At 35.4% G+C, this 24,985-nt stretch overlaps 1 long non-coding RNA gene across 1 annotated transcript in view; it reads right to left on the reverse strand.

Moving 5' to 3' along the window:
- Positions 1-202: 202 nt before the first annotated feature.
- The window catches only part of LOC111549456, a 73,311-nt gene continuing 48,528 nt past the window's right edge, over positions 203-24,985 (reverse strand). Inside the window, exon 3 of the long non-coding RNA XR_002733743.1 lies at positions 203-474. This is a non-coding gene — a long non-coding RNA (uncharacterized LOC111549456). The remainder of the gene's footprint in view (positions 475-24,985) is intronic.

Raw genomic sequence — 24,985 nt, forward strand, 5'->3', positions numbered from 1 at the left:
GTTTAAGAGTGGTATTTTAATACCATTATAATGAGATTACTCTCTCTGACTTGCTCTGTGAAAATTCAGGTGAAAGTCATGAGAGAAAAAACACAACATAAATATTACTTAATCAATTCTAGTGGTTCATAATGTATTTTATTTATCTTCTATGCAATTTGTTTTTATTTATCTTCAATATTTCCTTTCATTGAGAAGCTATGCAACACAAGAGTAATATTCTATAGTCCTAGTGTCATTATGTTTTTATAGAAAAGTCACAAAATAGTTTATCCCAAAGAAAAGACCTTTTGTAGTAAATCCTACACAAGGAAAAGCACAATTCTTAGGACTGAAGTTGACATAAATAATGACGAGCAGGCTGAGCATGATGGCTCATGCCTGTAATCCCAGCACTTTAGGAGGCCAAGGTAGATGGATCACTTGAGCTCAGGAATTTGAGACCAGCATGGGCAACACGAGGAAACACCATTTCTACAAAACTAAACAAACAAAAATTAACCGGGCTTGGTGGAGAATGCCTGTGGTCCCAACTACTCAAGAAACTGAGGTGGGAGGTTCCCTTGAGTCCAAGAGAGGTCAAAGCTGCAGTGAGCCCTGATGGAGCCACAGAACTCCAGCCTGGGTAACAGTGAAACTTTGCCTCAAAAAAAAAAAAAATAAGCAATTGGAAATTTTATGTTTAGTTACATACCAAGTTATTTGAGTAAGCTGATTTTGTAATTCAAACTATTTAACTTTATAACTAAAAAAATCAAATGATTGTGAGGATATATCAGTTACTCTCTCTTTCACTTTTATTGAGAATTATAGCAAATAAACTGACTAGTGGATTACTAATGAAATTATCAACTTAGATGAGTGAGTATATTATTTAACATGGTGACAAACTTTATACATTTGAATAATAATAAATTAAATAATTTATTGACTCATACATTTGGTTCTTCACATGATTTACTAAATGTATATGTTACCCCTTTTAATATTACCTTCAGATTACTCATAATACCTACGACAATGTAAATACTAGGTAAATAGTTGTTATCTTTAGTCTTTCATTTGCATTCTATTTTATTTTTTTGCCCCTAAGTTTTGATGTGCTGTTAGTTGAATTTGTGAATGCAGAAGCCATAAATATAAAATCCTGAATACCCTATGAAAAAACTCCTAGATTTGATAAGGTAAGTTTAAGGACTCAAAATAAACATAAAAAAGCAGTAGTGTTTCTATACACCAACAACAGTCCAGATGAAAACTAAATCAAGAAGGCAATCCCACTTACAATAGCTACAAAAAAATATTTAGGAATATATTTAACATAGGAGGTGAAACATCTCTATAACAAAAACTACAAAACTGCTGAAATAAACTGTAGATGACACAAACAAATGGAAAAACATCCCATCCTCCTAGAGGAATTAATAATATTAAAATGACCATTCCAATCTACAGATTCAATGCAATTTCTATGAAAATATGTAATTTTCCACACAATTAGGAAAAATAAAACTATTCTAAAATTCATATGGAACCATAAAAAAGCCCAAGAGCCAGAGCCATCAAAATTAAAAAACAAAGTTGGAGGCATTCCACTACCAAAAAACAAAGTTGGAACCATCCCACTACCAGACTTATCAAATTAATGGTATCCAAAACAGCATGGTACTCCTATTAGACATACAGATCAATGGAATAGAATACAGAATTAAAAAATAAAGCCACATATTTACAGCCTTCTGATCTTGACCAAATTGACGAGAACATTTACCAGGGAAAAGGTAACCTTATCAATAAATGGTGCTAGCAAAATTGGGTTTCAATATACAGAAGAATACAACTGGACCCCTATGACTCACCATCTATGAAAAATCAACTCAGGATGGATTAAGTTCAAAGTAAGACATCAAACTATAAAAATACTAGAAGAAAAACCAAATAAATTTCTTTTGGACAATGGTCTAGGCAAAGAACTTATGATTAGGACCACAATAGTACAGGCAGCAAAAACAAAAATAGACAGATGAGATTTAATAAAACTAAAAAGCTTCTGCACAGCAAAAGAAATAATCAACAGGGTGAACAGACTGCTTTTAGAATGGAAGAAAATATGTGCAAACTTGCAAACTATGTATCTGACAAGGGACTAATATCCAGAATTTACAAGAACTCAAACAACACAACAACAAGCACAAACAAATAATACTATTTTAAAAATGGGCAAAGGTCATGAATATACATTTTTCAAAAGAAGATATACAAATGACCGACAAGTATATGAAAAAGTTCTCAATGTCACTAATCATCAGAGAAATGTAAATTAAAACCACATTGAGATATAATCTTACACCAGTTAGAATAGCTCTTATTAGAAAAACAAAAAATAACATGTTTGCAAGGATGCGAAGAAAAGAGAATGCTTATACACTGTTGGTGTGAATGTAAACCAGTGAAACCTCTATAAAAAATATAAAGATTTCTCAAAGAATTAAAATAGAAGTACTATTTCATCTAGCAGTCCTATGACTGAGTGTCTACATAAAGGAAAAGAAAACATAGCAAATAGATAACCGTACCATTGTGTTTATTGCTGTACTATTTACAATAACAAAGATACGGAATCAACTTAGGTGTTCATCAATGGATAATAGGTTAAAGAAAAGGTGGTATATATACACAATGGAATACTATTCAGCCATAAAAAGAATGAAATCACTATTTTGCAGCAACGTGAATAGAACTGTAGACCATCATCTCAGATTAAACAAGTCAAACAATATGAGTGAATACCTCATGTTCTTACTTTTAAGTGGGAACTAAATAATGCTTACATGTGGCTGTAGATTGTGGAATGCTAGACAATGGAGACTCAGGGGAATGAGGGTGTGGGAGTGGAGCATGATAAGACATTACTAAATGGATTCAATGTACAGTATGAGGGTTATATGTATACCTTAAAAGCCCTGACCTCACCACTTTACAATCTATGCATGTAACAAAATTACACTTGAACCCCATAAATTTATATATATGAACTAAACACTCCAACTAAAACACAGAGAGTAGTAAAATGAATTTTAAAATGCAATATAATTCAAAGATATGCTATCCATAAGAGGCATACATTAGATTCATAATCGCAAATAGTTGCCTTTAAGATTTTCTCTTAAGCATTGACTTTGGACAGTCTGGTGGCTATGTGCCTTGGTTATGTCTGTTTCATATAGTATCTCTCAAGTGTTCTCTGGATTTCTTATATCTGTATGTCTACCTCTCTAGCAAGATTAGAAAAAATTTTCTTCAATTATTCCCTCAAGTATGTTTTCCAGGTTGTTTGCTTTTACTCCTTTTCTCTCAGGAATTCCAGTAATTCATAGGTCTGGTCACTTTGCATAATTCCATATTTCTTGGAGACTGTTTATTTTTTAAAATTCTTCTTAATTTAGTATGTCTGACTGGATTGGTTCAAAATACTGATCTTCACATAGAAGGAAAAACACACACCAGGGCCTTTTTGGAGGGTGGAACATGAAAGGAGGGAGAGGATCAAGAAAAACAACTAATGAGTACTAGGCTTAAAACTTGAGTGATGAAATAATCTCTACAACAAACCCTCATGACACAAAGTTTATCTATGTAACAAATGTGTACCTGTGCCTCTGGACTTAAAATAAAAGCTAAAAAAAAATTTGGTATTCAAGCTTTGAAATTATTTCTTCTGCTTGGTCCTGTCTATTGATAAAGCTTTTAATTGTACTTTGAGATTCCTTACATGAGTTTTTCAATTTTAGAAGCTCTGGTTAATTTTGTTTTAAGATGCTTATCTTTTCTTTCATTTTCTGGGTTACTTTACAGGTTTCCTTGTGTTGATTTTCAACATTGTCTTGGATCTTGTTGAGCTTCCTTGCTGTCCATGCTTTAAATTATTTGTCATTTCTGAGTTTCCATTTTAGCTAGAGGTCATTGCTGGAGATCTAATGTGATCCTTTGGTAGTGTCAGTACAGTTAGATTTTTCATGGTGCCAGAATTTTTGTGCTGGTTCCTTCTCATGTAGAGACATTGATACTTGTATTTTTTGTATTTATTTTCATGCAGGTAGTTTTTTTGTTCTTTCTTTCTCTATAATATTATTGCTTTCTTTCTTTCCCTTTTCCCCTTTCCCAGGGAGTGTGACTGTAGGGATTGCTGGGTATTGCGTTTTGGCAATTCTTCTGGTAGGTTTTATACTGGGCTGTGCAGTGTGACCTACAAGCCAGAAGATGATCCTTATAGGTAATAACAGGGAGCAGGCAATATAGCCAGGTATAAATTTGATCCTTATTTACAGGCATAAGTTCTCTGCTGGCTCAGCCACTGGAATACACAGCCAGAAAAAAAGAATGAAATCAATCATGCCCTTTGCAGCAACATGGATGCAGCTAGAGGCCATTATCCTAAGAGAATTAATGCAGGAACAGAAAACCAAGTGCGATATGTTCCCAATTGTAAGTGGGAATTAAACACTACATATTCATGGACATAAAGGTGGCAACAATAGAAACTTGGGATAGAAACTTGGGAAACTTGGGATTTTAAAAAAAGTCACAAATAGTTTAAAAACAAAAGAATGGAAAAAGATATACCATGTAAATATGACCAACATAGAGCTACAGTGGCTGTAACAGTTTTCAGTATTTTATTTCAGGACAAAAATTGTTAATATAGACTGAAAATTGTAATGATAATAGGGTAAATACATCAAGAGGTGTATCAATTATAAACCTATGTGCATCTAACAGAGATCCAAAACACAGAAAGCAAAATTGACATTATTGAAGGGATTAGCATATATTTCAATAATAATAATTGTATATTTGAATGCTCACCTTGAAATAATAGCTAGAATAGGACAGAATATCAATACTCAAATAGAAGATTTACAAAACATGATAAACTACTTAGACCTAAGAGATATCTATAGAACATGTCAAACAAACACAGCAGAATATACATCCTTCTCTAATAAATATGAAACATTCTACAGGACAGAACAAAATCCTCCATAAATGTTAAGACTTGATTGCATCAAACTAAAAAGTTTCTTCAAAGTAAACAATGAACAAAGCAAACAGACAACCCAGAGATTAAGGGAACATAATAGCAAACTAAGTATCTCTGATAAGGGACAAAATTCTAAAATATGTAAGGAACTAAATAATGTAAGAGCAAGAAAACAAATATCCTGATTATAAAATTGGCAAAGAATCTGGCCAGACATTTCTCAAGAGAAGACATATGAATGGTCAGCAGATACGTTAAAAAATGTTCAACGTCTCTAATCATCAAGTAAATGCAAATAAAAATCACTAAGATATTTTATCAAGCTCTTTTGAATGGTAGTTACAAAAAAGGCAAAACATAAGTGTTGGTGAGTACCTGAAGTAAATGAAATCCTTATACACTGTTGGGGATGTTAACTAGTACAAGTATTTTGGAAACTAGTATAGAATTTCCTCAAAAACCTAAAAACAGAATTATCATATGATCTAGCAACTCCGTCTCTGGAATATATACAAAAGAATTGAAAATTTTATGTTAAAGATATATCTGTACACTCATGTTATTTGCAGCATTATTTACAATGGCCAAGAATGGAGCAATCTAAGTGTCTATCAATGGGTGAATAAACTTTTTACATGCAGTATATATACACAATGGAAAACTACACAGCTTTTTTTAAAAAATGACATTTTTTCATTTGTGACAACATAGATAGAACTGGTAAACTTGCTTATGTGAAATAAGCAAGACACAGAGAGATAAAATAATGTATGATCTCACTTACATGTGGAATCTAAAGATATCGATTTCACAAAGGCAGAGAGTAGAAAGTTATTACCAGAGGTTGTGGTGGTTTGGCAGGGGGAATGGGAAGAGAAGATATTGATCAAAGTGTACAAGGTTTCAGTTAGATGGCAGGAATAAATTTTCATGATCAATTGTACTTCATCATGACCACAGTTCATAATAAGGTATTTAATGTTTTAAAATCGCTAAAATAATGGATTTTTAATGTTCTTACCATAGAACTATAATAAGTTGGTGAGATAATGGATATGTTAATTAACTTTATTAAATTTTTCTATAATGTATACAAAGATCAAATCATAACATTCTATCCCATAAGTATAATTATTGCCAATTAAAAATAAATAAGGAAATATTTTTGAAATGGTTGAAATTGTAAAATAAATTTCAGTGACCTTGGTTTAATGGCATTAGAAATCAATAGCAGAAGGAAATATGGAAAATTTAAATACATGTGAAAATAAACCAGACACTTTAAATAAAATGAGTCAAATAAGAAATCAGAAGACAAATTATAAAGTACTTTGAGATGAAGGAAAATGAAAGCATACCACACTAAAAATTATGGGAGGAAATTAAAACAATGCTTAGAGGAAAAATTTATAGCTGAAAATATATATATTAGAAAGAAAAAATCAAATCCATAACAGAACTTTCCACCTTAGAAAACCAGAATAAGATGACAAATTAAATCCAAAGCAAGCAGAAAAAAAGGAAATATTAATAATTTAAGCAGAATTTAAAGAAATTCTAAATAGAAAACCAATAAGAAATTCAGTAATATTAGCAGTTAGTTTTTTTAAAAGATCAATTTAATTGATAAACCTTTAGCTAGAATTATCAAGAAAAAGAGAAAAGACAAATTGCCAAAAATCAAAAATAAAGGGATGATCATTATTACTGACTGCAGAAATAGCTGTACAAGGAAATATCATAAAAAACTGGATTCCAACAAATTATATAACCTAGATGAAAGGCCTGATAAGGCCCTAAGCTCCACCTCTGGCTAACCTTGAGGGTTTACCATTATAAAGCTAATATAAGAAAGACTCTGTGGTACTGGCATAAAGATAGACATATAAATCAATAAAATAGAATTTTATTGCCCATAAATTAACCCATCATTTTATGGTCAATTGATTTTCAACAAGGTTGCCAAGTTAATTCAATGGGGGATAAAGTAGTCTTTTTAACAAATGGTTCTGGAATAAAACTAGATACCTACATGCAAAACCATGAAGATAGATCTTTGTTTCCCATTATACACAAAAAGTAACTAAAAATGGATCATAAAATTAAATATAAAAATTAAAATTAAAAAATCTCCTACAAGAAAATATTTATGATCTTGGATTAGGCTAAAATTTCTTAGATATAACAACAAAAACATCAGTGAAAAAAAAATAAATTGGACTTCATTATCAAGGAAATGAGAAAAGACAAATTACAAAATCAATATTAAAATTAAAACTGTATCTCAATGGACACTATAATGAAAATTTAAAGAGGCATTGACAGAATGGGGAAAAATATTTGAAATCACATATCTATAAAAGATATCTTTATCCAGAAGTTAGAAAGAACATCCATAATTCCATATTAAAGATACAACCAAATTTAATAATTGGCAAAGAATCTGAATAGATATTCCTCCAAAGAAGATATAGTAAATAATACACAAATAGAAAATATTCTAGAATTGTTTAGTGGTAATAGTTGCACATCTTTGCAAATACACTAAAAACATTGATTTGTACTTGAAAGGTTAAATATTACTGTATGTAAATTACACATCAACAGAAAATCACAGTCTGTCAAAATTTGTACAGATATTATTGGTTTTAGCTAGACTAAAATACATGCTGAATATTTTTGTTGTTTTTTATTATTGTAGCATGAACTCAGGAATAAACCAATGTAAAATGGATATATACAAGCATTTAAGACTCTGGAAAGAATACATTTCCAAATGAAATAAAAAGAATGATCAGAAGCAGAGTCATTATTAATTCCTCTAAAATAATGAGTATATATATCTAAATTGCTAAGCTTAGAACATAATACGTCTATGATCAATTAAACTTAATTATAGAAAGACAGATGACTTTTCTTTAAGCTTACTTGTACATTGTTTCACCCGACCAGTGACATTTATATTGATGCAATGTAAAATATGAACTATTACCTTTCTTGCCTCCACAAAAATAAATCCAGGGCTGTGATTGGATCCTGGTTAATGAATATAAGCTTGGCCCCTACAGCAAAATCAATAGTTGTTTTTTACTTCTTTGAAATTCAATGATAAAATCTTGATCAGTTTTTATTGTTGCTTATATACTTGTTGTTGGAATAGCAACCCAAAAGTGCACATGAAGAAAATCTATTCTCTTTTAGAAAGCAATCCTGAGTTGTCTGTGCTTTCCTTATTTTTCAGATTTCCAGGTATAATTCCCAAGGAAACATGGTTCTCTGGAGAGATACAGATTTTTATATATTGAAATTTCTAGTAAGTGCATCATAAATACAAGACAGAGTACATAAAGTAGTTGATTGAAAGTCTGCTTTCCACTTAAGAATTAAACCCTGGTGTGGAACATATTGTCCAATTTATCACATCAGGAATAAGCCAATTATCCATCCTTTGAGATTAGTGGAATTCTCTTAATAGAAATGAATAATTCCTGAGAAGCAGTCTGAAGAACGTTTGAAAAGAACAAACAGACTGACTACTGTGGTGAGAATAGCTCCTATATCCATTGTTCACCCTGGTGAACTCAGTTATGCCCACAGGGTGAAACGGTTTCTACAGAGGCATTCTAGTAATTTGTGGTGAGAGCCTGATTTTTAGAAGATTGAAGGTTGGAGTTACTATACAAGAATAATTATATTATAAAATGAACTAGTTGAAGTGAATATTTCCTCTGTAATATTTAATGAAATTTCAATTAGGTATTTATTAGGAGCTTAAGTTGTAGCAGATAGATCTAATCATCAAAAAGATTCAGAGAAATGCACACGTGAATGATATATTTAAATGTGAGAAAGGATAGGAGGGTCAAGAATGTGGTAATGATATAAATGGAGTAATATTTTAAAAAATCCTTCTAGGACAATTGGTAAGGTTCATTTAAATAAAGTTACAAGTTATATGTATAACAAAGTAAGAAGAAAGAAGGATAGTAAGATCTCAAAACAATATTCTATTTCTGTCATTATAGATCGAATCTTTCGATTTTGTGCCAACATTTTATTGATTTGAAGGTCTTGGTTTACTGTCTTTAACCTGAAGAATACTTACTTCTAAGGGTTCTTAAGTTTAAGATCTCATAGAAAAGAGGGGCCAGCTGGGCTTCCTGGGTTGAGTAGGGGCTCAGAAAGCTGTGAAGCTCACTCATTTTCTGCATCAGGACTTACTTCGGTCCTGGATGAGTAATATTGAAGATATATGCTTAAAATATTCCTAACACCAGGATTTGTGCATGTGTTTTCTTCCCCAAGAAAGCTGTAAACAGCAAAAATTTTGCTGTAAGTTTCCCTTTGTCCTCTCTCCCTCTCTCTCTTCCCCCTTCCCCAAAACTAAAAGAAATGTTAACTGCCCGTTTTTCTGTGACCAGCGGACCTTATCAATACTCCAATTCCAATTCCTTGTAAACATACTTTGTAACATCCTGTGAGAGCCTGCCTCCTTTGCCATGCCGCTGCAAGGTCATAAAGTAAATAAAACGTAAGACGCAATTCTGGTTTTCCTGAAAATCTAAGACATGTCACAAAATAATTTACTACCTTCCTCACTCTGGTAACACCTTCCTGCGGCAAGTATTTCCCGCCTTAAAGAATATAAAAGGCAATCACTGAAAACCAACAGTGGCTACCCATTCAGGACCCCTTCCACACTGTGGAAGCTTTGTAGTTTCACTTGCTCAATAAAGCCTATAACTTTTTCTCTCTATTGGTCCGTGTCTCTATCACTCACCAAGGTCACCTGCCACACCAATTCTTTGGTGTGGCTAGGCAAGAACCTTAGGTGTTACATTTTGGTGAGCCAGCCAAGAGTCTCCAGGAAAGGCATCTAGATTGTCACGCGGTGAGTATGATTGGACCTCTTTCGCTTCCTGTTCTGTTCTGTCCTTCCTTAGAATTCAGAGGCTAAACTGGGCTCCTGTCAACCACTTACAGGCAATTAGCACAGCTGCCGGACTAAAGACATGGGTGTCAGGCTGTCTGGAAAAGGGCTGTGTAAGAAACCCCTGACCCTTCGGAGTTCGGAGTGTTGGTTGGCCTGGAACTACTTTCAACTCTTTCACTTTCCGTGGTGGTGCCGAATTGCACCTGGGAGTGCTCGGTGGATGTCTTAGTCTCCCAGATATCCTGGTTGAGACCATGGACCCACCAGAGGCTCCTCCTGCACCGGTTACTGAGCATGAGACAGCCACATCTTCTGACTCCTGCCTCCTGAGTCCTAATGTCCGCCAGCTAGACTTCTTTGCTCATCTTGCAAGCAAGGTTATTTCCACTAGGCAGGATCAAGATTCCCTTTTCAGAAGTCTTAAATTCTTGGGGTGGCACCCAGAAGATCCCTGTTCATGGTGCCCTCTAGGATTTAGTCAGGTGTAACCACTTGATGGCTCTTTTGAAGGGCCAGTTCCCCACCATAGTGTATGATCCCCCACATCAGGACAATTTAAAGACAGGTCTGTAATTTTCATGTGAATAGTACAAGCCTTAGGGCATTTCCTCAATTGCTCCCCAGATAAAAATTCCCCTTCCTTCGGGCCCCTCAAGTACAATCTCTGGTGCATAGGCACAGGTCTTAGAGCCATTGAATTGTTGTTTCAACCATTCAGAAATTGGTATTGGAGGGAAGAAAATATAGTTAGTTGGGACGCAGGATACTGGTACGGCTTTGAGAGGAGGGCTTATTCCTTTGATGGCAAGTGGGGACAGAATTGTACAGCAGCTGTTCTCTCAACCCTGGCCTAGAGGACATCCACCACCCCCTTTAAGCTTACTAAGCCTCCTGTCACTAATTCAGAGATTTCTCCTTGAAGGTTATGACCAGGCCCACGTAAATTGGGCCTTAGCATGTAAGCATCAGTGGTGCCCCCGACCCAGGCCTTGCAACCCTGGAACAGGTAGGAGCCGTTGGCAGAAGGACTGTAATAAATCCAACAGTCCTTGTGCCCCATTTAGTGGTCAGTGGGCACACAGCAGGGTCAAGGGAAGTTTCCATCCCACCGGTAAGCATGGTTAAATCATGTAGATGGAGAACTCAGGAAAAGTGGACATGAGCTTTCAGCACAATTGGACCTGACCCTTATAGGATGCCCTAAGGGAAGATGAGTCCCAGGACTAACCAGGGGTGTGGGCATCCCTGTGTTTAAAATTCCAGATGGGCACCACACCTTCAAAACTGGACACTCCCTTAAGATGTATCCTGAATTACTGGGACAAATTCGACCCTGCAACCTTAAAACACAAGTGACTGATTTTCTTCTGTACCACTGCCTCACCACAGTATTCCTTACAAAATGGAGAAACTTGGCTCCCTGAGGGAAGTATTAATTGTAACATCATTCTACAACTGGATCGTTTCTGTAACAGGAAGGTAAATGGAGTGAAGTCCCTTATGTACAGGCTTTCTTTGCCCTTCATGACAATACTGCCCTGTGCCAAGCCTGCAAGCTTTGCCCAAATGACAGAGGCCCACCATTACCTCCATACCCAGGGCCTCTTTCCTTAGCCCCACTCTTCTCCCCCACTGATTCTCCTCCATCTGGCCCCACCAAAGTGTTAAAGGCACCCCGGAAAGAGAACATAAACTCCGTGAGCCTGGCACCCATACTATATCCCTTACAAGCAGTGGGAGGTGAATTTGGGCCCATTCACATGCATGCCCTCTTCTCACTCTCAGATTTAAAATAAATAAAGGCAGATTTGGGGAAATTCTCAGATGATCCTGGTAACTATATAAATTTCCTGCAAGGGTTGGGGCAGCCCTTTGATCTAACATGGAGAGATAACATGTTACTTCTTGATCAGACCTTAAGTCCTACTGAAAAAGGAGCAGCTTTAGCAGCAGCCTGGAAATCTGAATATCTGTGGTATCTTAGTCAGGTAAATGGTCGAATGGCCCTGGAGGGGAGGGAAGAATTCCCCAAAGGGCAACAGGCAGTCCCCAGTGTAGATCCTCACTGGGATACTGACCCAGATCATGGAGATTGGAGCCGCAGGCATTTGCTAACTTGCATTTTAGAAGGGTTGAGGAAGAATAGGAAAAAGCCTATGAACTACTCAATGCTATCCACAATTAACACAGGGGAAAATAGGAAAACCCCTCCGCTTTTCTATAAAGGCTAAGGGAGGCCCTAAGGAAGCACACCTAACTCCAGATTCTGTAAAATGCCAACTCATTTTAGAGGATAAATTTATCACCCAAACAGCGGTTGACATTAGGAGAAAACTCTAAAAGTCTGCCTTAGGCCCAGAACAAAATTTGGAGACATTATTAAATCTGGCAACCTCCGTGTTCTATAACAGGGACCAAGAGGAACAGGCCGAAAGAGAAAAGTGAGATAAGAGGAAAGCTGCAGCCTTAGTCATGGCCCTCAGACAGGCAGACCTTGGTGATTCAGAGGGAACCAAAAGAGGAGGAAGCAAATTCCCTAGTAAAGCTTGTTGTCAGTGCAGTTTGCAAGGACACTTTAAGAAAGATTGTCCAACCAGAAACAAACCGCCCCCTTGCCCATGTCCAATATGCCAAGGCAATCACTGGAAGGTGCACTGCCCCAGAGGACAAAGGCCCCCTGGGACAGAAACACCCAACCAGATGATTCAGCAATAGGACTGAGGGTGCCCAGGGCAAGCGCCGGCTCATGCTCTCACCCTGACAGAGCCCCGGGTAAGTTTGATCCTTGAAGGCCAGGAAGTGGACTTCCTCCTGAACAATGGCGCGGCCTTCTCAGTTTTAATCTCCTGCCCCAGACGACTGTCCTCAAAGTCTGTTACTATCCGAGGAATCTTAGGACAGTCTGTAACCAGGTATTTCCCTTGTCTCCTCAGCTGCAACTGGGAGACTTGCTCTTTTCACATGCCTTTCTTGTTATGCCCACACCCTTATTAGGAAGGGACATATTAGCTAAAGCTGGGGCTATTATTTACACGAATATGGGGAACAAATTACCCATTTGTTGTCCCCTACTTGAAGAAGAAATCAACTCTGAAGTCTCGGCCTCAGAGGGACAATTCAAAAGTGCAAAGAACGCCCATCCAGTTCAAATCAGGCTAAAAGACCCCACCACTTTTCCTTATCAAAGGCAATATCCCTTAAGGCCTGAAATTCACAAAGAATTATAGGATATTGTTAAACATTTAAAAGAGGAAAAAGGAGCTTGAACACTCAGGACCCTGGAATATGTATAAGCAATGGATACCTTGGCTCCTCCGCTTTCTAGGCCCTGTGATAGTCATCCTCCTATTACTTGCCGTTAGGCCTTGCATTTTTTTTTTTTTTTTTTTCCTTTTTGTGGAGAACGGGGTCTCGCTGTATTACCCAGGCAGGTCTCGAACTCCTGGGCTCAAGCTATCCTCCCGCCTCTGCCTCCCTGAGAGCTGGGATTACAGGCGTGAGCCACCGCGCCCGGCAGGCCTTGCATTTTTAACCTCTTTGTCAAATGTGTTTCCTCCAGGATCGAGGCAGTCAAACTACAAATGGTCTTACAAATATAACCTCAAATGGCTCAACTCATGGCTTCTACCGAGGACCCCTGGATCAACCCGCTGGTCCCTTGACTGGCCTAAAAAGTTCCCCTCTGGAGGACACCACAACTGCAGGGCCCCTTCTTCACCCCTAACCAGCAGGAAGTAGCCAGAACGACCGCCACCCAGTTCCCATCAGCAGTTGGGATGTTCCGTTTAGAGGGGAGACTGAGAGGAGGGGCCAGCTGGGCATCCTGGGTTGAGTAGGGCTCAAAAACTTAACGGATGAACTCATAAGATTTTATAGAGCTTCTGAAGACTTGTCAATTGCTTCAAAACGTCCACATCCCCTCAGTATTATCCTACATGAGGAGTTCTCAAACTGGAGCATGCATTAGAATCACCTGGAGGATCTTGTTAAAACACAGATTACAAGACCTCATTCTCAGAGCCTCTGATTCTACAGGTCTGGAGTGGGAATGGGAATTTCCATTTTTAAAAAATTCTGAGGTGTTGCTGCTGCTCCTCAAACCCCACTATGAGAAACACTGACCTACATGATAAGGTAATTTCTTTCCTTTTTCATTTACCGAGTAAGACATAATTGTTTTTCATTACATAGTTTCTACTCTGGGGAGAGGATGTGTGATATTTTAACTCAAGAAAATTCTCTGAAGGTTTAAATTTCTGACCTAATGAAGCCTCCAGCAAAACAGACATAACAACCATTTCAGATGGTTGAGATTTGAATACGATTGGAGTTAATAATAAATCTTTATGGATTATGAATGGGACAATTTTATTTGAATACAGTGACATTTATCCTGAGACAGTACTTCACAAGACTTACAAGAAATACAGAGATTTTGGGGAGATTTAAACTTTATTATTTTTTTACTAGTAGACAACATATGGTTGTCTTTTTCTTTTTTTATTATTATACTTCATTTTCTGGGGTACGTGTGCAGAGTGTGCAATTTTGGTACATAGATACACACGTGCCATGGTGATTTGCTGCACTCATTAACCCATCACCTATATTAGGTATCTCCCCTAATGCTATCTCTTCCCTAGCCCCCCATCCCCTAACAGTCCCCAGGTGTGTGATGTTCCCCTCCCTGTGTCCATGTGTTCTCCTTGTTCAGCTCTCAATTATGAGTGAGAAAATGTGCTGTTTGTTTTTCTGCTCTTGTGATAGTTTGCTGAGAATAATGGTTTCCAGCTTCATCCATGTCCCTGCCAAGGGCATGAACTCAACCTTTTTATGGCTGCATAGTATTCCATGGTGTATGTGTGCCCCATTTTCCAGTCTATTATTGATGGACATTTGGGTTGGTTCCAAGTCTTTGCTATTGTGAATAGTGCCGCAATAAACATATGTGTGCATGTGTCTTTATAGTATAATGGTTTATAATCCTTTGGGTATATAGCTAGTAATGGGATTGCTGGATCAAATGGTATTTCTAGTTCTAGATCCTTGAGGAATCTCCACACTGTCTCTCACAATGGTTGAACTAATTTACACTCCCAACAACAGTGTAAAAGCATTCCTATTTCTCTACATCCTCTCCAGCATTTGTTGTTTCCTGACTTTTTAATGATCGTCATTCTAACTGGCATGAGATTGTATCGCATTGTGATTTTGATTTTCCTTTCCCTAATGACTGGTGAGGATGAGAATTTTTTCATGTTTGTTGGCTTTATAAATGTCTTATTTTGAGAAATGTCTGTTCATATCCTTTGCCCACCTTTTGATGGGTTTTTTTTTTTCTTATAAATGTGTTTATGTACTTTGTAGATTCTGAATACTAGCCCTTTGTCAGATGGATAGATTGCAAAAATTATCTCCTGTTCTGTAGATTACCTGTTCACTGTGATAATAGTTTCTTTTGCTGTGCAAAAACTCTTTAGTTTAATTAGATCCCATTTGTCAATTTTGGCTTTCGTTGCCATTGCTTTTGGTGTTTTAGACATGAAGTCTTTGCTCATGCCTGTGTCCTGAATGGTATTGCCCGGGTATTCTAGGATTTGTATGGTTTGTCTTATGTTTAAGTCTTTAGCCCATGTTGAATCGATTTTTGCATAAGGTGTACGGAAGAGGTCTGGTTTTAGTGGCTAGTCACTTTTCCCAACACCACTGTTGGATACTGTGCTTTTTTATTAAGAGTTCTTTTATTTTTATTATATATTATGTAATGAAACTATATAACTATATATTAAACAATACCTATATATTGTATTTGTTGTAAATAGTTTCCCAGTCAACTTGCTCTTTTTATTTTTTCATTTAAGTTTTACATATGATCAGTTGTACTCTTTTGATTACCTTTCTATGCGTTTTGTGAAATGTAGAGAGCAATTTAACCACCAGACAATCAAGATACAGACTAGTTCCATCACCTAAAGGAATTTCTTCCTATTTTACTTGTCATCAGTCCCACATCTTATACCAATGCCTGGCAAAATCTAATCTATTTTTCTTTCCTATAGTGCTACCTCTAATAACTTTTTTGTTACTTTTTAATTATATCCAGACTAAAGAAAATATATGGGAATAGTACAGAGAACTTCCATATATCTCTTACCCAGCTTTCACCAAACTTAACATCTTACATAATGTTTTACAATTATCAGAAACATTATCTACTTTAAAGGCTCTATTGGAATTTCACCAGATTTCCACTACTGTCTTTTTTTAATCTTTCAGGATCCTATTCAGAATTCCACATTGTATGCTTGCTTTCCTTTTCCTAAGCCTTTTGCAATCTGTGATAGTTTTTGAGTATGTCCTTCTCTTTCATTCTCTGACACTTTTGAAGCACACTGGTTACTGTGTTGAATGTTCCTCCAACTAGATTTTTCAAATGTTTCCGCACTATCAGACTAAGGTTATGCGTTTTTGTAAAGGGTCCCAGAAAAATGAGGTGTCCTTTTTAGTGCATCGTTGTTATTTTCATCGTGTTAATATGCCTCACTACTAACGACATTGATTTAAATTAATTAAGAAGATTTCTTCCAAGATTGTCTACTTTAAAGTTATTGTCTTTCCTCTGCAAATAAATATATTGGGACAGATATTTTGAGGCTATGAAAACTCTGTTTTCTTGTTTTCCTTTCACTTTTGTTTGGAAAACCCTAGTTTAAACCTTTTATGTATAATTTAACTTAAAGTTTATTCTGACATCTGTCTCTGGATATATGCATAGAAAAGACATATCCACATTTCTCTGAGTTAAATTTCATATTAGTTCATCTTTTAGATTTTATGGCTTGACATTTTTGAAAAGTTTCAAATAGAATTTTGCATTTAGTGTATTTCTCTGAAAAATGTAATATAAGTTCAGATGAGCTAACCAGTTAACCAAATAAAAAATTTCATGAGATTTTTAAAAGAAATAAAACACACAAAAAAATCAATCTCCATTTAAATTTAACATTAGTTCAAACTAAAGAACTAACTTCAAGTTATGGTCTATAATTTTCTAAACATCAATTACTATATATGGGTGTTTGTATGTTTTCAGAATAACAAATGAATTTGTTTTTAATTAAAACTATGCATAAATTTTATATAATGCATCATTTTTAATATTCATATATTTAACAGTAGAAATATTTAAAAATATATAGAATTTTTAATAAATAACTGTTAATAGGTTTCCTGGGAAAAGTTTCCAGACCCAGCTTCTATTTGTATTAGTGAATGCCTTTCTATTAATTGCTCTCTATTTGTCTTGGATAATTTTGGGCTCTTTTATTTATTTTGCTTGTTCAAAGTGAAGTTATTTTCACCTTCTCTTAGGTTACAACTTTACAAATTATGTTATTTTATATCTTTAAGTATTTTACCTTCTACTTGCCTCTGCCCTCCCTAATACTTGAATGAAGCTAGAACTCACTAGCTGTGATAAAACCCATTAAAATAACACAAGTATATAATAACACTGTACAGGTAATAGCTCATATTCTCGCCCTACTCATTTGCTCACTTAATAAAATAATCAGATTCCTCTCAAATAATTTTTGAAAATATACATTTTTTGCCTTGTATACTCTATATAAATTCTACTTTATGAAATAGAGACAAAACAAACGAGTCACTTACTTTATTCATATTATGTTTCAATAGCTTTAATTTTCTGTGTCTTTCAGTTTTGATTTTCTATGTCTTCCAGCTTTAGTTTTGCTTATTTTTTGTCAGAATATTAGTAATTGCCATGCTTTTTCCAATGGACTAAATGTAGAAATTAGTTTCAAGTTTCTTTGGCATTATGATTTTTCATTGTACAGAATTTGAATCTTCAAAGAATCAGAGTTATAAATTAACTGATTGTTTTTATGCAAAAAATTATAAATTTTTTTAGCTTATTTTTTTCTTTCTAAAGTCATCTCCATTGTGTTATTTTTTAAATAAAATTGGAATCTTTTCCAACTACCTCTACTAATTAAAAAATGTCAAACTTGTTTACCTATCTATATGATGATATTCATGCCCATTTCCACATGTTTTGTGTGATAATCTCTTTTTCAGTAAAAGTTTATATGCAAGTCATATTCATATTTGTCACATTCTTGTAAATCACATTTTAACTTTGTAATATGACACCTGTAAAATTATTTCTACATATGATTTAATGATTTTTACTTGTCTACTACTGCAAGCATTGTTGAGTGAAGCGTTCAAGACAGTAAGAAATGCAGTACCAGTCCTTATTATTCAGCAGCAAATGAGTAACAAACTAAAAGGAAGATTTATTTTGTGATTTTGTATTTGTGGTCATCTATACATTTAGGATCTGCATACTTTTCTGAGTTTGAAATAGTCTAAATCTAAGAGAGTGAAGTGTTTACTCTTAGATGTGTGTATGATATGTGTAATAACTGGGCATTAAATCCTTTTGATAATGCCATATGGAATAGCCTTTACTACATATGCTCTTTAGTTCTAGGAGAGATCTTCAAGATATATAGCAGATGATCTATGGCCTAGTGTCTTTAGACTTACATGTGGTATTAGCACACATCAGTGATTTTCTTTTTGTCATGATATAATTGATTATATAAAAATGAATCTTACAGTGGGAGGGGTGATTAAGAATGATACATTTCTTAATGGGTACAGTGCACACTATCTAATGATGGTCAGACTAAAATCCCACACTTTACTATGACTCACTAGATCCATGTAATAAAACTGCACTTATACACCTTAAATTTTACACAAGTAAAAAATAATTAAAATTACTTTCACAAATCTATGTTTCACAAATGATTCATGACTTTAGTTTTAGAAACTCTATTTTCCTCTCATTAGTAATAATTCCAAAATACATTACCTAGGATACCTATATTCTCAGAATGAAATTAAAGAATAATTAAGTTAGAGTAGGTCCTAATCTAGATAAAGAGAAAATGAAAGAAAGGAAACGAATGACAATATTCTCCCTTAGCCATTATCTATCTAATTAAGATACATTTGAATAATTTCTTCTAGTTTTCAAACTGCCTTCTAGATAGTTACCCAAATAAAATGCTAACATTTGCCAATGGATGCGTTCAAGAAGCATAGCATCAATGCTTCAATAAAGTAGTCACAAATTTTATTTGAAAATGAAAAATTTCACAATTTAAAATTATGTTAGTTTTATGTTGAAGAGATGAGTTAATGCTTGTAACATAAAAGAAGGGAAAGCAGCATAGCCTAACAGTCGGTGAAGAGGTGCTTTAGATACAAAAGCCCAAGGTAAAACCAATAGGCAGGGATTTATCTGAGATGGTGTTAGACATAGAGAAAGAAAGGTGCTGCCATTAACAAAGTGATGTCATGGTAGAATTTTTTTCCGAAAGTAGGGGAGAAGGTATGGAATGATTTGGATGTTAGATACAGCAGGGTAGGAACACCAAGGGTTGGGTAGGTGGAGTTTTGAGGCTACAGGAGATCAGGTTTCTATTAGGAGATTAAGTAAAGACGAAGTGGATTGGTTGGCTGGGGCTGGGTCATGCTGGACCTGCACATCCAGATAGGGATTTCAATATTATTTTTAAGGCGGATGCCATGGACTGAATGTTGTTTTCCCTAATTCATATGTGGAAGCCCTATTCCCCAGTGTGATGGTATTTGTTATTGGGGCCTTTGAGAGTTAACTTGGTAATGAAGATGAAAGTGGAGGCTTCAGGATGGGATTAGTGTCCTTCTAAGAAGAGACACTAGCGATCTTACTTCTTTTTTCCCACCATGTGAAGATACAGCAGGTGGTCCCTCTAGAAGACAGGAAGCGGACTCTCACCAGACGTTACATCTGCTGGAGACTTGGACTCCCCAGCATCCAGAACTGTGAGAAACAAATGTTTGTGTAAGGCACCTAGTCTATAGTATTTGGCATAGCTGCTCATACTGACTAAGATGGCAGTGGAGAGCCATATTAAAGGTTTAGTGGCATACAGTGACATTATAAAAACTGCTTTTCAGAAGCTTACTACGGCCACAGTTCAGAGAATAACTAGAAGAGAAACAGAACTCGAGAATTTCCACTGTGATAAATGAATGTTCTATGTACACATACATCCAACTCTTATATTACAAATAAACTCGTTTTAGTAAGATTACATATATTTAAACAAAGACTAGTAAGTGCAAAAGTTGCCCAGAATTTGTATGTGCAGTCCAATTAATAGGAGTAAAGTATTAAGAAACTTAAGTTGCTAAAATGCTGCACTCTAGAAGCATTAATAGGACTAAATAAAATGCATAAAACATCTATGTTTTTCTGCAACTTCTGTGTTTTTCCACCAAAATCCATAAAAATATAAAACCATTTCATTACTATGAGACAAAAAAAGAAACTGCTGATATGATTGAAACAGAGTAATCTGGCACTAGACATTTACTCAGAGTAATATACATATAGAGCAAGGGTGGTGGTTGTTGTTTTTGATTTTTAGTAAAAATTGGCGGGAAGCAAGCCTACTTACCAAAAAAAGATTGAAGATATAATTTTGACATTAACCCATTATGAAATTTCAAAACAATTACTATTGTGAAATCTCACAAATTCAAGGATAAAACAGACATCACATTTTTATAAAACAAAATTCAAAGGAATAAATTACACCTAGTATCATAGTTCTCATAAATTTTTATAAAGATTTCAATTTTTAAAATCTAGACTTTGATGTTTAGCCAAACTTTCAATCTAACCTAAATGGAAGTTAAATAAGATTTCAGATTAGCAGATCTCACAAAGTTTAATTCACCTCGAGGCACTCCTTCTGAAGAAGTTACTTGAGAATAAACTTCAGAAAATCAAGACAGTAACTTAATAAATATGAACACTCGACCAAAGAGTATTACATCTAATTTACAAACATAAAAAGCAGTTTACCTGAGATGGTAGCTTTAGTGCAGAGCTAGAGAATAATCATGAAAAATGACAGAGAAGGATGAGAGTAGAGAAATCTCAGTTTGGTTTTATTCAAGAAAAAAGAGAATTTCACAGAATAAATATTACATCTGATATATTTAAATAACTTAAAGGATAAAATTTGATAATGAAAAAATTTTAAAAAGAAACTTACACGAGTCAGGAGATATAGCTGTCATTTAACTTGAATATGTAGTTGTGTTATATTGAATTATTTGTCTAATATTTATTATTTACTCCAGTCATATAGTAGCATACATTAACAAAATTGCTATACCTTTAGTAAGGTCAAACAATTTTTTGTAACCTCTTGGCTTTACAGTTTGCCAAGTGATTTGCTTTGACCGATACAAAGCTGACAGACATATTAAAGGCAAAACTTTAAAATATGCATGCATGGTTGGGCTTCTCCTCTCACACTTCTTCCAACTGTATAAAGCAAACCTTTCTTGGATAACTGTGTTTTAGAGGGAGATATATGTGGAACAGATCACATCTGAACTTGATACCTGAAGAGAGCCTAGCTGAGCCTACTCTTGCAGGCTGCACCCCACAATATCGCTGCATTAATGTGTTCATTAGAAGTCTTCATTAATGGGTTCATCCTAGGTGTTCATTTAACATCAGCTAAAATGCTGGTTAGTGAGTAAGGAATACATACTTACTTTTGCATTGTGTTGTAATTTTGTGGTTGCTTGTCATATAAAATAACTGTCTGATATAACTAACAGTGAGCATTATATTCATATCAACATACGATCAGTGCTTTATATTCCTTTGTGCTTTTATAACTCGTTTTTGTTTGTTTCTTTTTTTCTCTTGAGGAGGAGTCTCCTTCTGTCGCCCAGGCTGGAGTACAGTGGCACGATCTCAGCTCACTGCAGCCTCTGCCTCCCAGATTGAAGAGATTCTCCTGCCTCGGCCTCCAGAGTAGCTGGGATTACAGGTGCGCAACCCCACTCCCCGCTAATTTTTTTTGTATTTTAGTACAGATGGGGTTTCACCATGTTGCCCAGGCTGATCTTGAACTCCTCAGCTCAAGACCTCAGTTCAAACAATCCACCCACGGTCTGCCTCCCAAAGTGCTGGGATTACAGGCATGAGCCACTGCACCCGGCCTAGAACTTGTTTTTAAAGACAGGTTAGTGTATTTATTTGTGATCGTTGAATACAATGTTAATATATTCAAAGTTGATACCATAAAGTACAGATGAGAGAAGCTGGGAATCTGAGGAGTGAAGAATAGATATGAAGTGCACTAGAAGAGAAATATGCAAAATCAAGAGAGAGTGTCCTACAAATATTAGAAAACAAATGAATGTTTATAAGCCCTTCCATATTTTATAAGGTTATTGAAAGAAATGATTATAAAAGATATTTGAGAATGTGATCCTGAAAATAACAGTAATCCATGGAGACAATATATAAAGAACAAGCAAATTCATTGATATACTTTCAAAGAATTATGAAAAGAAATTCCTTTTTGATTAGAGAATAAAGGACAATACAATAATAATGTCTTTCTTTGCTGAGAATATATGTATCTTAAGGAAAGAAGAGCATAGATATGACATATGTCAAAAAGGTAGTTTACATGCGATAGAATATGTACATTGACATATAGAAGAGAATATATTATCTCAGAAATTATTTATTTCTGATTCTAAATTGTTCCACACCGAATACTGATATCTTTCTTAAAATGTAACTAGCTTCTTTTGTCATCCTTAACCACACACATCTTGCAGATTTTTCAGGTTTAATGCAATGATATTGTGGAGATTTTAGCTTTTTATTTTAATTAGAAGCCAAAAAATATCTTCTGAAAAGTAATTAATGTTTTAGAATATAGGCAACATAGTTAGAAAATTTATTTATCCATAAATATTAACAACAAAACCAAAATGCAATTAGGTTACATATGGCTCCAATTGTTTTTAAAGGAACTTTATATTTGAGTAGAACTAATGATAAGTATCTCTATTCAGCAAGCTGGCCTGGGTTGGGTTTCATACATACTTGAAGAAGAAGATAGCTTTACGCTGCTATCAGCATGCCACTGTCATATTATTTACCATTCAAAACACTGCTATGAAACTATGGATATTTTTCTACCAGACTATTATCTTGGGTATCATTGGTGGCAAAGTCATTATTAAAGTTCTATTTTCTTTAATTATATCACATAAATTGGCATGGTGATTATAAGAAATCTGAAGATCTCAAAGTTCCCGACAGAGCAAATGACAAACTTTCAAAACTCTTACATTAAAAAATAAGCAGTTTGGTTGAAGAGCTTCTTTTGAAAAATTACCAAATATAAACAGCCAGCATTCATCTACAGTGATTAAGGAAAGATGGTATCAGGAGGACAGATATCAGCCAGGCAAGGATGAAACTTTCACAAAATCATATGATGGGATTTCAGTTTCAAAGAATAAACTGATCCAGTTTCAAAGAATTTTTCAGTTTCAAAGAATAAACTGATCCAGTTCTCCAGATATATATGGAAATTTGCAAGAAGAAAAAAGCATCATCTCTAAGTGATGAAATGAACCTGTCAAGCTATCACTACTACAGTTAGTTGTTTTACTGCAACAGATTTATAAGCATTTCACAAATAATACAAATAATTTGTGATTATATGAAACATATGTCACTTCCCCATATATGTATCTTTTATCCATTTCCTTCACTTTGTACATCTTTAAAACATATGACAATTTTGTAGAGAATATGAATATATAAGGCCTGATATTAAAAATATATAATGCATATATACTTAATCAAAACAGAAAAAAAAAGTCAGTGAATTCTGTTTGTTTTTTATTTAATTTAATTAATTCATTTATTTATTTAAGACGGAGTCTCGCTCTGTCGCCCAGGCTGGAGTGCAGTGGCCTGATCTCGGCTCACTGTAAGCTCCACCTCCCGGGTTCAGGCCATTCTCCTGCCTCAGCCTCACGAGTGGCTGGGACTACAGGTGCTGGCCACCACGCCCGGCTAATTTTTTGTATTTTTAGTAGAGACGGGATTTCGCCATGTTAGCCAGGATGGTCTGGATCTCCTGACCTCATGATCCTCCCGCCTGGGCCTCCCAAAGTGCTGGGATTACAGGTGTGAGCCACCGTGCCTGGCCAAAAGTCAGGGAATTCTAAGCAGAGATGGAGTCCATAAAGTCGGTGGCCTGTTTGGGTAAAAAATGGCAAGGTTAGCTGGGGGCAGTGGCTCATGCCTGTAATCCCAACACTTTGGGAGGCCGAGGTGGGCGGATCACGAGGTCAGGAGATCGAGACCATTCTGGCTACCATGGTGAATCTCCGTTTCTACTAAAAATAAAAATAAAAATAAAAATAAAAAAAATAGCCGGGCGTGGTGGCGGGCGCCTGTAGTCCCAGCTACTCAGGAGGCTGAGGAAGGAGAATGGCGTGAACCCTGGAGGCGGAGTTTGCAGTGAGCGGAGATTGCCTGGCGGAGATTGCTTCGCGGAGATTGTGTCACTGCACTCCAGCCTGGGCAACAGAATGAGACTCTGTCACAATCACACACACACACACACACACACACACACACACACACACACAAATGCCAAGGTCATGAACACAATAAGAAAAAACTAAGGAACTATTCCAGACTGAGGAAGACTGATGCGATGTGTCCAGTAAATGAAATGCATAATTCTGGATGGATCCTGAGCTTCTAAAATGAAAGAGTAGGATCATTGGTAAAATATTAACATCTCTAAATAGATCATAGAATTATACCAATGAAAATGTCCTGATTTTTATGGTTGTACTATTGTGATGTTAGACTGTGATTGCTCTCAGGAAATAAAAACTGAAATAGCAAGGAGTAAATTGGCCTCATACCCGCAACATAAATGTGTCAGAAAAATGTTTTGTATTTATATATTTTTGTATCTATTTGTGTGTATATATAGATATGCATGTATATTTTTCTATGTTGACAGAGTATGATGAGATGAACCTGATTAAATATTAACAGAAAAACCTGGTGAGAG

Source organism: Piliocolobus tephrosceles, chromosome 6 (genome assembly GCF_002776525.5).
Source record: "Piliocolobus tephrosceles isolate RC106 chromosome 6, ASM277652v3, whole genome shotgun sequence".
NCBI lineage: Eukaryota > Metazoa > Chordata > Mammalia > Primates > Cercopithecidae > Piliocolobus > Piliocolobus tephrosceles.